At 36.6% G+C, this 15,039-nt stretch overlaps 1 protein-coding gene across 5 annotated transcripts in view; it reads left to right on the top strand.

The window, feature by feature from the left end:
• The first annotated feature begins 3,670 nt into the window (after window positions 1–3,670).
• Window positions 3,671–15,039, top strand: part of il1rapl1b (interleukin 1 receptor accessory protein-like 1b) — a 614,338-nt gene continuing 602,969 nt past the window's right edge. For all 5 annotated transcript variants that reach the window (XM_049471050.1, XM_022668225.2, XM_022668228.2 and 2 more), the window contains exon 1: window positions 3,671–4,595. The gene's annotated coding sequence lies outside the window, so the exon portion shown is untranslated. The remainder of the gene's footprint in view (window positions 4,596–15,039) is intronic.

Below are 15,039 nucleotides of genomic sequence, written 5' to 3' on the forward strand. Positions count from 1 at the left end.
CAATATTGGAAGTCGCTTTGGACAAAAGCGTCTGCCAAATGTAATGTAATGTAATGTAATGTAATGTTATTTACCTCAGTTCCTTAATTAAGTTTGTAGTTAAACAAATACGATGCTGTTAAGATTCTAAAGAATCTAAAAATGCTGTGTAAATACAGTTTGGGAAGAAAAAAAATAAAGGGGCACTTCAGTTTCTGAATCAGTTTCTCTGATTTTGCTATTTATATGTATATGTTTGAATAAAATTAAAATTGTTTTTATTCTATATTCTAACTACTGACAACATTTCTCCCTAATTCCAAATAAAATTTTTGCATTTTTAAAGCATTTATTTGCAGAAAATGAAAAATGACTGAAATACCAAAAAAGATTTAGAGCTTTCAGTCCTCAAATAATGCAAAGAAAACAAGTTCATATTCATAAAGTTTTAAGAGTTCAGAAATTAATATTTGTGGAATAATTCTGGTTTTTAAAAGTTCAAGCAGTTCAGTTTGGTTTGATGGCTTGTGATCATCCATCTTCCTCTTGATTATATTTCAGAGGTTTTCAATTTCAATAAGTGGTCTCTTATTTTTCCAATGCTGTATTATAAAATATTTTATCTTTAAAAAGATTTGTGACATAATCAATAAACTCAATACAGTTGCCGCAACCTTATTTAGTTACTTTCATTGTTCATCAGCCTTCTTATGCTTCTGTACTTTACTGTGTTCATTAATGCTAGACAGTCATTCATGATCCATTGAAGTCACCATTGAGTTTTCTTTTATAGAATTTCAGTTATTTTATTTTTGATCAGTCATTTGAAGATGTTTTGCTGGTGATTATTGACTCTTTAGGATGAGTTAGGCTCAACAGAAACCAGACGAAATCAAAGCCTTGTTTGTCTCTTTTCCATTCATTAAAGCGTCACGTTTGTCCTGGGCCTGTGTGACAGAGAGGGTACACAGGGAGGACTCGTGCTCTGAGGGGCCTTTTCTTCCGTGCTGAAGCCCCTCATCGATATTCCCCTCACAGAGGTGAGATTCGGACACCACTGCTCTGACAGACCAGCACAGCTCTGCAGAAAGAAAGCAGGAGCCTTTCAGGGCCTACTCCAGCAAGCCCTCAATCTTTAGAACAAAGACACACGGACACACGCATTCACACTCAACAAACCTTTCACAAATACCATTTCAATACCACTTTTACCCCAAATTCAGCTTCGGTGCACTCTGTGTGTCACTGTGCTGGAATGTTCTACACACCAACACATTGAAGTACACTATAAAATCTACACTAGAAACCTAGAAACTTTAATATTGCTGTGTAGAGCCCTAAAGCCTGGTGGAGGTCAGTTAATATAAAACACAGCTCTGAAAAAAGAAGATAAATGATCACAATCATCAAACCAAGCTAAACTGCTTGAGTTTTTGCACCAGGAGTAAAGGCATAAAGTTATCCAAAAGCAGTGTGTAAGACTGGTGGAGGAAAACATGCCATGATGCATAAAAACTGTGATTAAACACCAGGATAATTCAACCAAATATAGATTTCTAAACTCTTAAAGCTTTATGAATATGAACTGTTTGAACTCATTTTAAGGCAGCTGGAGAAACATTCCAGGTTCTGCCTTATACTGAGAGAAAAATACCAAGGGTGAGCAAAGTTGGCATCAAAGCAGGAGGTGCTACTTTGAAGAATCTAAAGCATAAACCTTATATATAAAAATATATATATATATTTTTTGTTTACCTCATAAATGCATATAAAAAAGAAAATGTAATAAAAATAAAGAAAATAATATTAAAGGAGTAGAAGCATGTTTAAACTTTTGACTGGCCCTGTATACACTGTAATTTTGTTTTTTATATTTAACAAACTAAAAAAAAAAAGTTTTAAACATTCCTTAAACATTTAAGGAAGTGTTGTACAATTTTTGTGCAAGCTAAATATTATTTGTAGTGTAGAAATATAAAAAATATGAATTATCTTATGTACATATTTAACAAAAATAATAGTAATGACATTAAATTTTTGTTGTGTTTTTAAATCAAACTTAACCAAGTTAAGACTAATTTAAGATTTTATCAAGTTGATTAATCCCAAAGCATTAACAGAAGTCTGAGACACAATACATATTAAGTTGAATTAGCAATAAAACATTTAGGCAGCATGTTATTTTGTTGTGGTTGTTGTTGCTTTTTCTGCAAGGTAAAAAAAAAATAAAGTAAGAGACTTTTTAAGGATTCAAAGTAGAAAACATTCAGCAAGAAAAAAAATGGGGAAATGTGGTACCATTTTTTGTTGCAAACTATCTTTATGAACAGTCACAAATATTGATGGTCTAACAGAATGTTATTTGCGTCATATAAGCAATCAAGTTATTTGACTACAAAGAATTAAGAAAAGTAGAAAAGTCTGAGACACCATACATCTTAAGTTGCGTCAGCAGTAAAATAATAAGGCCGCATATTTATTGCTGTTTCTTTTTTTCCGCAAAGTAAAAAAAGAAATTATAGTAAGAGCCACTTTTTTTAAAGAAATATTAAAATGGTAGTTTGTGTTTTATGTTGTTGTATGCTATAGAGCATTTTTAATAACTTCCGAACCTTTAGAAGAATTATTGCGTTAATTATTTAATTAACTCAAAAAGCCGGTATTGCATTCTTTTTTTTAAGTTACAAAAGCGAACCTTTTTTTCGAAGCGAAAAAATAGTTGAATCTTTTGACCTGAATGTGTCTAGTCGAATATGAATAAATGAAAACGAGGAGCTTTGTTCTGTTTTTTTTTTTTTTCATTTTTTTTTTTCATTTCGTTCGTTGCCGTTTAATATTACTACACACCCAGCGGCCTTCTTCTGATTTCTGTTAATTTGTGAGTCATAAAGCCTGGCAGGGTACAGTGCTCTTAGCCTATTTCTGTCAGAGGGAGAGAGAGAGAGAGGGAGGGAAATAGAGAGAGAGAGAGAGAGAGAGAGAGAGAGACGCAGGATTCGCAGACATCGATCCTTTCTTTCTTCTTTTTCTTTTTCTTTTTTCTTCTGCGACGGTCGGACTGTCTGCCACTACTCTTGCTTTCTCACCTGCGCTACACTAGCGGCAAGGGATGCTGCTCTGCCGGTGTGATGGAGTGATGGTGGAGGGGGATGCAGCGCGCGCCCCCATCGCCTAAACATTGAGAGCCAGCAGCCAGTGTTCTCCAGTGTTTCCATTGGGCGGCAGTGCGCGTATCTTTCTTTCCTTTAGCTCAGACTGAACAGCTGCCCACCGGTGCTCGTGCTGGTGCCTTTCTCTCTTTGCTCTCTCGTTTTTCGATCTCTCTCGCACTCTATCTCTCACCGAGGAAGAGAAGGAGAAGAAGGAGGAGGACGAAGAGGAGGAGGAGGAAGATGATGATGATGATGGAGGAGGATTCGGCGTCTCGACACCATCTTCAACTTCTTTCATCAGCACCAACTGATGCTGCGCGGCGGGACGGGACCCCCGGCCAGACGACGGTGTTTAAGCCTTGATCTCTCTCTCTTTTTTTTCTCTCTATCTCTTTTTTCTTTCTCACTGCATCTCCAGCTTCATCTCCATCCTTTCTGCATCCCTTCTTCCTTCCTTCCTTCTTTCTCCATCCACGTCTCTCCGTCTCTGTTCTCGGTACAGTCTTCTTCTTTTCATTCTTGGCTCTATGGATGCTGAAGCTGCTGGTGGTGCTACTGGCTGTGCGCTCGGGCGCCGGTGCGCTTGTTGAGCCGCCGCGGCAAGGGTGGCGGAGGCGTTTAGGACCGCGGGAGGACCGCAAGAGGAGCTGTGCGCGAGTGTGCACACGGGCTACATAGCTCTAGAGGAAAGCCCCCCAGCCAGGACGGATGCGCTGCTGCTATAGCGCGTGGATACTTGCTTGTTAAATCCCCCAAGAAGCTGCACCTACTAGGTGTCGTCTGGTCCTCGTTTTGCGTCAGCGCTTTTTGCCGCTGCTTTTGCCCCATGTGCGCGCGGGAGATGGCCGGGCATTACGGCCACGGAGGAGGAGGAGGAGGACGTCCGTGACTCGCTCCAGACTTTCCTGATGAATTAAGACCCTTCTTCTTATTCTTCTTTTTCTTCTTGCATCTCCCCGCACGCATCCCTTCATTCCTCCTTCTTGTTTGTATATTAGTATATCAAGTTTTTTTATTATTATAATTATAATTTGTATTTTTTTATTCCTTCTCTCTCCCTTCTCTTTCTTTCCTTTTTTTCCTGGACCTTGCATCTGCGCGCATTCTGGACATTCTGAACTGAATTTACTAAAGGAGAGCCAGCCAGCATGCGTCTCTGATTCGGATTAAACCGCCCTCATGAGAGCCCAAGCTCGAGCCTTGCCTGACTGGGATAGTCTACTACTTACTGCACCATCATATCAGCGTTCATTGATTTCTTTTTGAAAATTAAATTAATTTTTGATTTTTTTTTAGCGTGTTTGAATTTTTCTAAAGGAGGAAAAACGAGAAGGTTGATTTCTGATCCTTGGAACCTTGTTTTTTGAACCTTGTGATGGGCTTGCTGATGGTTACTCTCAGTCTATAGGCTACTACCGACAGTCAGGAGCCGGCGGGATCGGATCTTTTTGGGGTGTTTGTTGGGTAAGCAATTTTTAAATTAAATTTTACATTTTAAATCGCTCTTATATCTGCTGTAGTGTATTGTATTGTATAAAAGTTTAAACGCTTGCTTGATCATAATGTCTGGGGACATTAGACACAGCTGTCCAGATTTTGTGATTTTGTGTTTGAAAATAGTGCTAGTCTAAATGTCACTCTGAATAAAACCCTAAAAGCTTTAAGGTATGTTTATGGTTTTGTATAGGCATGTGTAGCTCTGTAGATTTTTTCATATAGCCTATTGCGGTTGATTTGGCTGATGCCATTGCTGTCTTAATTTTACTCAGCAGTTTGTGTGTGTGTGTAAGTGTATGTGTGTGTGTGTTCTCAGTATAGGCTTTTGAAATGGAGCAAAATAAGCCATAAATAAGCCCACTGCAGTGATTGTGATTAAGTCAGCTTAATGCTTTATGAAGAAGGAGGTGGTGATGGTGGTTGAGGGGGGAGGAGGGATCATTAAGATAACATGATGCATTTTAAAGCATGTCTGTAGCCTATGTAGCATGTGTGTGTGTTTGTAGGCGTGTGTGTGTGTGTGGAGGGGGGGGAAGTAGTCCCCCTTTATGCATCATTCTCTGACAGCAGAGCAGTAGTGGTGGTGGATGATGATGTGAATGTGTGGGGTATATATGCTGAGTGGTAGGGTAGCTTAGCTTCATTTCTGACAGAAATGCCTTCAACCAGCCTAAACCGACCATATATCCGCTTCACCACGTCCTGTAGCAAAACTTAACGCAGTTCACACAAACCCTCACACACATATCTATCCAGCCCACCCTGTAGAAATGCGCAAGCCGAGCTTTATTTACTTTATTTTATTTATTTTGTTTCACGCAACTCTTTCCCGCCCGGAGCTCCTGTCAGCTCCGTTTGCAGCACCCAGTCCTCTTGAGGCAATATAGCAGCCAGCGTTATACGGCAAGTTCGCCGCTTCTGTCGATACATTTCAGCGCAGTACGCTTTCAGATAACGTTACAGTAAAACACCAGCAGAGAGCAGAGTAGGCAGAAGAAGAGGGAACGAGATAGTCACGACGCTTCTCACTTAATGAGGTGTGCTCTGGTGATGAAGACGAGGGATTTATCTTATTTTTCTTATCCTAAACCGTAAAACGTTTAAGTCCAGTCCCAAGTGAATAGGCTATGGAACATTGAATAAGGAAAAACAACACCAAAAAGCACAAAGATTAGTCTATGCTAGCTAGGCTATAACTAAAACATAGCACAAAAAGTAATTATTACATACAGCTCTGGGAAAAAAAGAGACTACTTAAAAAGTTTCTTTGATCTTACCAAATTGAAAACCTCTGAAATATAATCAAGAGTGAGATGAATTATCACAAGCCATCAAACCAAGCTAGTTATCCAAAAGCAGTGTGTAAGACTGGTGGAGGAGAACATGCTCTGCATCTTTTTGTAATTTCAGCCATTTCTCATTTTCTGCAAATAAATGCTCTTAATGACAGAGTTTTGATTTGGGATTTGGGAGAAATGTTTTCCGTAGTTTATAGAACAAAACAACATGTTAATTTTACTCGAACATATACCTATAAATAGCAAAATCAGAGAAACTGGTTTAAAAAACTGAAGTGATCTCTTAATTTTTTCCAGCGTGGTACTTTTTTGTTTTAGCAATGTGTCTTGGTGATAAATTGTATATCATTGAAAAGCTTGTTGATTTCCCTTTTAAACTGAACCACAATTGCAAGGAACATGCATTTGTGGGGTGAGTAGAGCCGAGTTTTTTAGTTGCGCCTGTGAAAATGTTCCCAAATTCTCTGTGCCAATGCCTTATTATCACCTTATTCTGTCTTATACATGTCTGCTATTGACTTGTTTGGAGTTTTGACAATCTGCTTGGGTTATCTGTTATTATCTGTTATTATCTGTACTTGCTGTAAAATTTGGGAAGGAGAGTAACGTAATTTCATTTCTCTGTATGTTCTGTACATATGCAGTATTGACAATAAAACTACTTGACATTACTTGTCATCTTCTTGGGACACCCACTTAATTTTTATGAAACTTGGCCTTCAGTTAAGAAATGGTCATAGGTAGGGCTTACTCTAAGTATTGCCGCAACTTGATTTTGTAGAACATCAGCTTGAAGTTGAAGCCATATTCAGATCAGTCAAATGTGGCATGCCAATTCTTGGAGTAAACATCTACTGACCACTGTAGCAAAGAGCCCATGCCCACAGGTGCTGCCAATCAGGGAGTATTAGAAGCTAAAAGCAAGTATAAATAGCAACAGCAAAATAAGCTGCATGGCAAATTGTTCATATTGAGCTCTGCTGCTCATTCCACAAATGCAAGTTTCTTGCAAATGTGGCTCAGTTTAAAAGGGAAATTAACAGGCTTTCCAGTGGTATAACGTTTATTGGCAAGAAGAATTGTTACAACAAAGAAATAATCCACCAGTACACAAATTTCCTTACTTTTTGTGCTATGTTTTACTACAGTAATTAGCCTAGCTAGCTATTATCAACCTCAAGCCGCACATACAAAGGTCTGAGCTCGGTAGGCTATATGAATTTGAAGAGAAATGCTGACATCCAAGATATCCCAGTTCCGAGCTGCTGCTGCTGCTCATTAGAGTCCACTTCAAATCTTCTTCCTCCCCGAGACTCGATTCAAACCCAATTTAGGCTGAACTTTAGTGTCCCCAGCAGCAAAGCTGCATACGGGCTAGATAGCCGACTGTATTGACCACAGCTAGGCTATCTTTGCCTCAGCACAATCCCTATTATCTCAAGTCCAAATGACTTTAGGCCTTTTATTATTGCCCACCAATTCTGAACCCAACAAGCTGATAAATGTACCCATTATTTTAAAAAGGAACCTTTTTAAAATGCAAGTCCAGTAACCTTAATTTGGGAGAAAAGAAATGACTCAACACATCTCCACCAAATTGCCTCTAATGCCTGTGCCATTCAGAGGGCAAATTTGCGAGAATGTGTGCGTATGTCAGTGCTTAGGGACTTAGGCATTGGTAAGGAATTTCTAATCAGATCAGAACCAAATTCATTTTTTTAAAAGTGTATACCAAGCAAGTGTCAATAAATTAATCATTTTAAAAAGGACCTTGTCATTAAAATGAAATATAATTTTTTGTTGTGGTTGAAACTAGACCAAGTTTTGTTTCAGAGTGAAGGTTAAAAATAATGATTATTTGCTGACTTAAAGCTCTTCTAGCATACTTGTGAAATATCACATTTTAAAAAATTTTATACTTTAAACTAAAATAGGATGTAGGTTCAATGAACAGCATGGGTGGTTTCACAATGTATTTTTAACAACCGAAATTTAGGTTTTCACACATAATTCTATTCATTTATTGCATTACTTTAATAATCACTAGACAGCATGGATATCTTGCGCTACAGTTAATTATATTGCATTCTATAGCAACTGCTGTTACTCACATAGCAATAGATTATTTTACTACAGTTTTAACTGTTTTCGCTAATTACCATTATTATCAATATCTCACATCTAACAACATATGATACATTGAGTGCCATGCTTTGCATTTTTGTTACATCCCATCGGAGCTAAAGATTACTGCACAACTTTAAAAATGGAATATCCCATCTATTTGACACCCAATATCAGACAGTTATTGAACTCCACAATGATTCATCGTGCCTTGCCATGAGCACGCTGGCCACAATTCAGGCTCTCTACCAAAAAACCAGCTGGTTTTCAAACTACTATCGTATGACTTTTGGCACATCCACATATTTCCTGTGTCACTTTAAATTTCCATAAACTGTTCTTTAATGCAAAATGTATGTATTCAATCAGAATTTATAGTTTTATAGCAGGAATGCACAATGACATTGGAATAATTTCGGTATATCGACATCGCCCAATGTCTAGATTTGGCCTATAATCAAACCTGTCACTTGTGGATGTATTTATTGTATGCTGGAACAGGTAAAAACAATTGTCTCAGAACATGCCTTTTATTTAGTGTTACCTTACAGTTTGTTGAAATATAATGTAAGTCAAATAAAAGTTACATTTGTTTCTAAAGTTAAGTTCTTTCTAAAGGTCTAGTCTCTTTGTAAATTATAAATGTGTATATTGGCATCAGTATCGGCAAATATATACAATATTTGTGTAGTATCAGATATCGGCGTCGGACCAAATTCCCACATCGGTGCATCCTTACTTTTTTAAATGCTCAGATATAATGACTACCCAACTGTCAGCTAATTTTACTCCTAAACTCCTTATCTTAACCTTATCTGTATAATTTCCTGCTTAGGTATTGCTTTTGTTTAAATAAATGAAACCCAGATAGGACGACTTTTCAGGACCCTAATTAGATGCCAATCCAGAATATTCCAGAACGTATGGGCTTTGCCTCGAGGTCTTTGGGTGGGGGGGGGGGGGGGGGGGGGTGGGGGGGGTGGTGGTGGTAGGGGGTGATTTGAGCTCACTTACAGACAATGTTGTTCTCATTGATTTTGAAGTAATTTACCGTTTTTATTCTGTTTTATGAGAATTTGGGTGATAACTGTTAGATAAAAGCCTGGTAACACTTTAAAATACGGTTACATTAATTAGCAGCATTTATGACAGAATGTGTCAACTTATTATAAATTGACACTAGTTAAGGCATTATTAATCATTACTATATTTTTGAAGTGTCTATCAATTTTGTGTTTTTTTACAACACTCTTAAGCATTTAATTTTAGTAACGTTTAATAATGTATTAATTAGTGTTAGTATAATATAAATAATTAGTTGAGACATTTCTTAAACAAGCAAAAAAAAAACATAATTTGAATGTGACTTTTTTGTTTTTCATTATTTCATCAACGTCAGTTTCATGATGAATAGACCAATAAAAATGCTCCAAAAAGTTTTTTTTTCTTTTAGACTTTCCAATGGACTAAATTTGACAATTTGGAGATACTTGTTTTCTCAATATGGATTACTTAGAAATCTATAAATTTGCATGAATTTGGAAAATAATCAAGAGGTAGATGGATGATCACAAGCCATCAAACCAAACTGAACTGCTTGAATTTTTGCACCAGGAGTTACATAAAGTTATCCAAAAGCAGTGTGTAAGACTGGTGGAGAAGAACATGCCATGATGCATGAAAACTATGATTAAAAACAGGATTATTCCACCAAATATTGATTTCTGAACTCTTAAAACTTTATGAATATGAACTTGTTTTATTTGCATTATTTGAGGTCTGAAAGTTCTGCATCTTTTTTTTTTTTGTTATTTCAGCCATTTCTTATTTTCTGCAAAAATGCTCTAAATTAAAATATTTTTATTTGGAATTCAGGAGAAATGTTGTTTGGATGGTGTAACAACTGCAACAAATAAAGAGATATATGAGTACATAAAGAAGCAAAGAATGGAACAATAGATTGGAAGGAGGGATGCACAGTATATATGATGTATAGAGCACACATACATACACAACAGACATTATTTTATTTTTTATGGCATTACCTTAGATAATGAGTTTGAGTGAGTTTGTATGAGAACGAAAGAATAAAAAAGAAAGAGAAAGAAAGACAGAGAGAGGGAGAGTTGGAGAGAAAGGGGCAAAAGGACAGCATAATGAAGAGAATATGCTCTCAGAGCGCAGAACAAACAACAGCTTGTTCGCCTTTGGTGCTTAAGCCTGTCTGTTCCATCCCTCAGGCCACTGAAAGATACAGTGCCCCAAAAACAGCCCACTGATCTCACAACAGGCCTGAGATTTTAACAAGCCAAAAAAAGTCCATCCACTATTACTCTCCACTAGAGCTGCGCAGTATGGAGCTTATTATAACCTGGCAGAATTTAAGTATTGTATAATAAAATTATACAAATACCACTTCTCTTAAAGCAGCATTATGTAGCATTTATATTTAAAAATTACAGCTGTATAATTACTGTGATGCTCCAGTAATGTGTAACAAACAGAAACAGGATCTTTCAACTGCTATCTGCACTATTTAACTCTGGTGAAGTGTAAAGGACACATTTATGAACAATGCTTAATGCTGTGTAAAATCTTGAAATACTACTCTACTCCTTACTGTACCTCCAATGACAGTTCTGTATCTCTCAGCTTGTCCAAAAATGTGTGTAATCATGTTCTATTATGTACTATTTTATGTATTATTTCGTAAGAACATAAAAAAGTTATATTAAATTCAGTTATTCCCATACAGAGTTCTTTATTTTTATGCTAGAGCTTCATAGTCTTGGGAAAATTACTGCCATTTGTTGTTCTGCATATTTCTACTGCAATTTAAAACATATACAGCTCTGAAAATAAATAGAAGACCACTTAAAAATGATGAGTTTCTTTGATTTTACCAAATTAAAAACCTCTGGAATATAATCAAGAGGAAGATGGATGATCACAAGCCATCAAACCAAGCTGAACTGCTTGAATTTTTTGCACCAGGAGTAAAGGCATAACATTATCCCAAAGCAGTGTGTAAGACTGGTGGAGGAGAACATGATGCCAAAATGCGATTAACTGTGATTAAAAACCAGGGTTATTTCACCAAATATCGATGAACTCTTAAAACTTTATGAATATGAACGTTTTCTTTGCATTATTTGAGGTCTGAAAGCTCTGCATCTTTTAAATGACACTATTTTTATTTGGAATTTGGGAGAAATGTTGTTCGCAGTTTATAGAATAAAACAACAATGTTCACTTTACTTAAACATATAACTATAAATAGCAAAATCAGAGAAGGTATGGAAAATGAGAACAGTGCAAATTTCCTTTAGTATCAGGCAATACAAATGTATTAATAACATTTAATGGTACCACTTAAAAATAAGACTACCTTTATAAAGGGTTTATAAATGGTTCACACGTAGTTTATTAATGGTTACTAATTAGGTTGTAAATGCCTTAAAAATCATTAATAACCAGTTGTAACACATACATAGAAAGGGCAACAAAGACCCTTTTGTTTGCTAAATAGTGAACCCACAGCCATCTATATTGTTGCCCTTTCTACGTATGTGTTATAACTGATTATTAATGATTTTTAAGGCATTTACAACCTAATTAGTAACCATTAATAAACTAACTGTAAACCATTTATAAACCCTTTGTAAAGGTAGTCTTATTTTAAAGTGGTACCCATTTAATTAAATGTGCCTCATGTGACATTAAACTTGAACCTGCAAAATGAATGTTTTTGACACCATATTATACAACCCAAAATGACTTCTAAATCTAATTCCAGGTATTTTAAGGTCTTCAAAAGCTTTATCAAAACGAACAGTGACCATATTTCCACTTTCAACAAATTCCGGCTGTGTATTATCAGGATCATTGCACTGATAGATCAAAGGTTGCAGTGCAGCTTCTATCAAATTGTTCCATCAGTTGTGACTGGAGGGCATGCAATTATACATAGAGGAGCAGAGAGGAGTTGATTTGTATTTTTTGGACAGGCTGACATTGCAGACACAAAGTCAAAATGTTTGATAGACCGTAATATAGGGCTGGGAAATGAGTTGGAAATGAATCAAAACCAGCATTCAGAACCTCTAGATCTAACAGTGCTGCTCATATCAGCCTAGCTATATACTGTATATAATTCTCCCATTGCTTGTGTTCACATTGTCAGTGTCCAATAAAAAACACTTATCTCCAAAACAGCAACTTCACAGGAGAGAGAAAAAAACCTTGTAAACTTTCAATGAAAGTCAATGTAAAGATTCTATTGGTCCGTTCACCCAAAAAAATGGTAAAGTGTAAGGGACAGTTTGTGTGTTCAAATTATGTAGAAAACTAAAAATCGACAAAAATGGAGATAAGTGTTTTTCATTGCACAGTGACGATATGCTGTACCGTTAAATACATACTGCTTGCCATCAGCAGCCAGAGTCAGAGAGAGCACAATTGGTCTTGCTTTCTCTCTGGGTGGGTAGATGGCACTAGATCTCTTTCCTCATCACTCATCACGTATGTGATGTTGCAGTTCTCAAAACAGACAGTAATGCAGGTTCTCTAGGTGTTCTCTACAGTCCCTCTGAAGAACAAGGTGAGGATGTGCTAGTCATATTTAGTCATGTAGTAAAAAAAAAAAAATATATATATATATATATATATTTTATTTATTTATATATTTTTTTTTTACTAATTATTTAATTTGGTAAAATCAAAGAAACTCTACATTTTCAAGTGGTCTCTTGATACATATATATATATATATATATATATATATATATATATATATATATATATATATATATATATATATATCTTTTTTAGTTCTTCCTAGCCATACAGCTATATGGTTTATATGGTCTATATGGTTTATGTTGATGTGTTGAGGCTTTCTTTTTGGGTTTAATAATCTGAAAAAATGACAAGGTGCTATTTGAGTGGCACGTGACCTCCTCCAGCTCTCTAGTGATTCTTTGGTGTGTGTTATACAGTGCTACGACAACTTCAGAAAAGTATTTGACTCCAAATATATCCACATCTTACAGCAAGGACTTGTTTGGTCTGGAGCCTAATGGTTGCATAGGTAGTGGAAGTTAAAACGAAGAGAAAATTGATTTTCATAAAAGCACATCGTCCTTCAACTGTATCGCCCAGCTCTATAATAATGTATATTTTGCTTAATTAATGTGTTATTGATTATGTTTATAGAGTGTAATAGTCATGGCATTTGTAGACAGTGTTACTGTTACTTAATTGAACATATTGTACATTTTCTCCAGTCATTCCGTGTCTATGGAAACAGGAAAAGATTTGTGGCCTGTTGCAGAACATGTGTTTAGACTATAGCATGATTGCTATAAGACCAATTGCTTTGGGTTTGAACAGCAGAGCCGCTGGGACTTTCAGTGTCTCTTTATCTCCTCTGTTGTATGTGTAATTGTTGTGAAAGGCGCTGATGGTGCTGGCATTTCATGGAGAGCGGCGTGGGCTTTGGGGAAGGGGAAGCCTGCTTATGTGTCATATAAGATGAGATGAAATTTGCACAGGAGCAAGGCAAAGTCTAGCCAAGTGCTCTCAGTGCTTCTATAGATTTGATTACGAGCTCTCTAAGTGAAGGAGGTACATTTCTAATAATAATTCTTAAGGCTGAATGAGGGGCACTTACTGTTGTATCTCAGATAAAGACATAATTACACCGATGAAACATTTGATGTTCTGCTGTAATTATTATGCCTTGAAAACTCCAGGGAGATTACAGGCGATCAGTAGCTATCAGTGGTTCGTGATATCGCTGGTTCACAAAAATATCTGAGAACATTTACAAGGACTGAGCAAGTCTTGTAAAATATGATGAGTAGAGGTGTTTATCTGGTCAATAAGTGATTATATATTAGGGTGTAGTGGATTATTGGTGTATATGTGAAAGGAAGGTTAGGTGTCAGACCTTCATGTTTGGGTTAAAGGTTGATAACAGCCACAGGAATTTAGCTGTTAGGTGTTTGGTCTTCATGTTTGGGTTAAATGTTGTTAATTGTATGTCACAGGAGCCAAACACTGACAAGCGCAGATACCAGACACTCAATTTATTAAATAAAGGGTCAGGCTTATAAGAATAGTCAGGGACAGGCAGGGTCAATAACAAAAAAACTAAAATAAAAAAAGAACATACCAGAGTGAGCAGACAATAAGGTCATACACAGGGAATCCAAAACAGGGCAAAAAAGGCAAGGCAAACGAGAAAATAAACAATAAAGCTATAAAGAGCTAGGCAAAAAGGATAAATAGAAAAGGAAAAAAGGGTTGATTACAAACAGTCAAAACAACAACAAAAAAGCTATGTTAAAAGATTCAAAACTGGATGAAGAGTGAGAGAAAACAGGGGCTATTTATACTAAAATGTGCAGGTGTGAGCAATGATTAAAAGTATGGCGAGCTGGAACACAGAAGCATCACGTGATCTGGCATGGAGGTTGAGCGTAGATGCATCTTGGGAAATGCACCTGGGAGTCTTTCTCGAGAGAACTAGAGTCTGTGGTAGGCAGCCTTAGTTTAAGGTTTCGGAACTTCATGTTTGGGTTAATATTGCTGATTGGATCATGAACAACCATGGAAACCTTGATGTTAGGTGTTTGGTCTTAATGTTTGGCGTAAATGTTGCTGATCAGATCATAAACATGCACAGTAACCTTGATGATAGGTGTCGGATCTTAATGTTTGGGTTAAAGTTCGTTGAAGGGATCACAAACAGCCACAGTAACCTTGTTGTTAGGTGTTTGGTCTTCATGTTTGGGTTAAATGTTGCTGATTGGATCATAAACAGCCACACCAACCTTGATTTTACGTTTTGAACTTCAAGTTTGGGTTATATATTGTTGTTTGGATCATGAACAACCACAAAAACCTTGATTTTAGGTTTTGAACTTCATGTTTGGGTTAAATGTTGCTGATTGGATCATGAAGAACCACAAAAACCTTGATGTTAG

This window comes from Astyanax mexicanus, chromosome 23 (assembly GCF_023375975.1).
Source record: "Astyanax mexicanus isolate ESR-SI-001 chromosome 23, AstMex3_surface, whole genome shotgun sequence".
NCBI classification, from domain to species: domain Eukaryota; kingdom Metazoa; phylum Chordata; class Actinopteri; order Characiformes; family Acestrorhamphidae; genus Astyanax; species Astyanax mexicanus.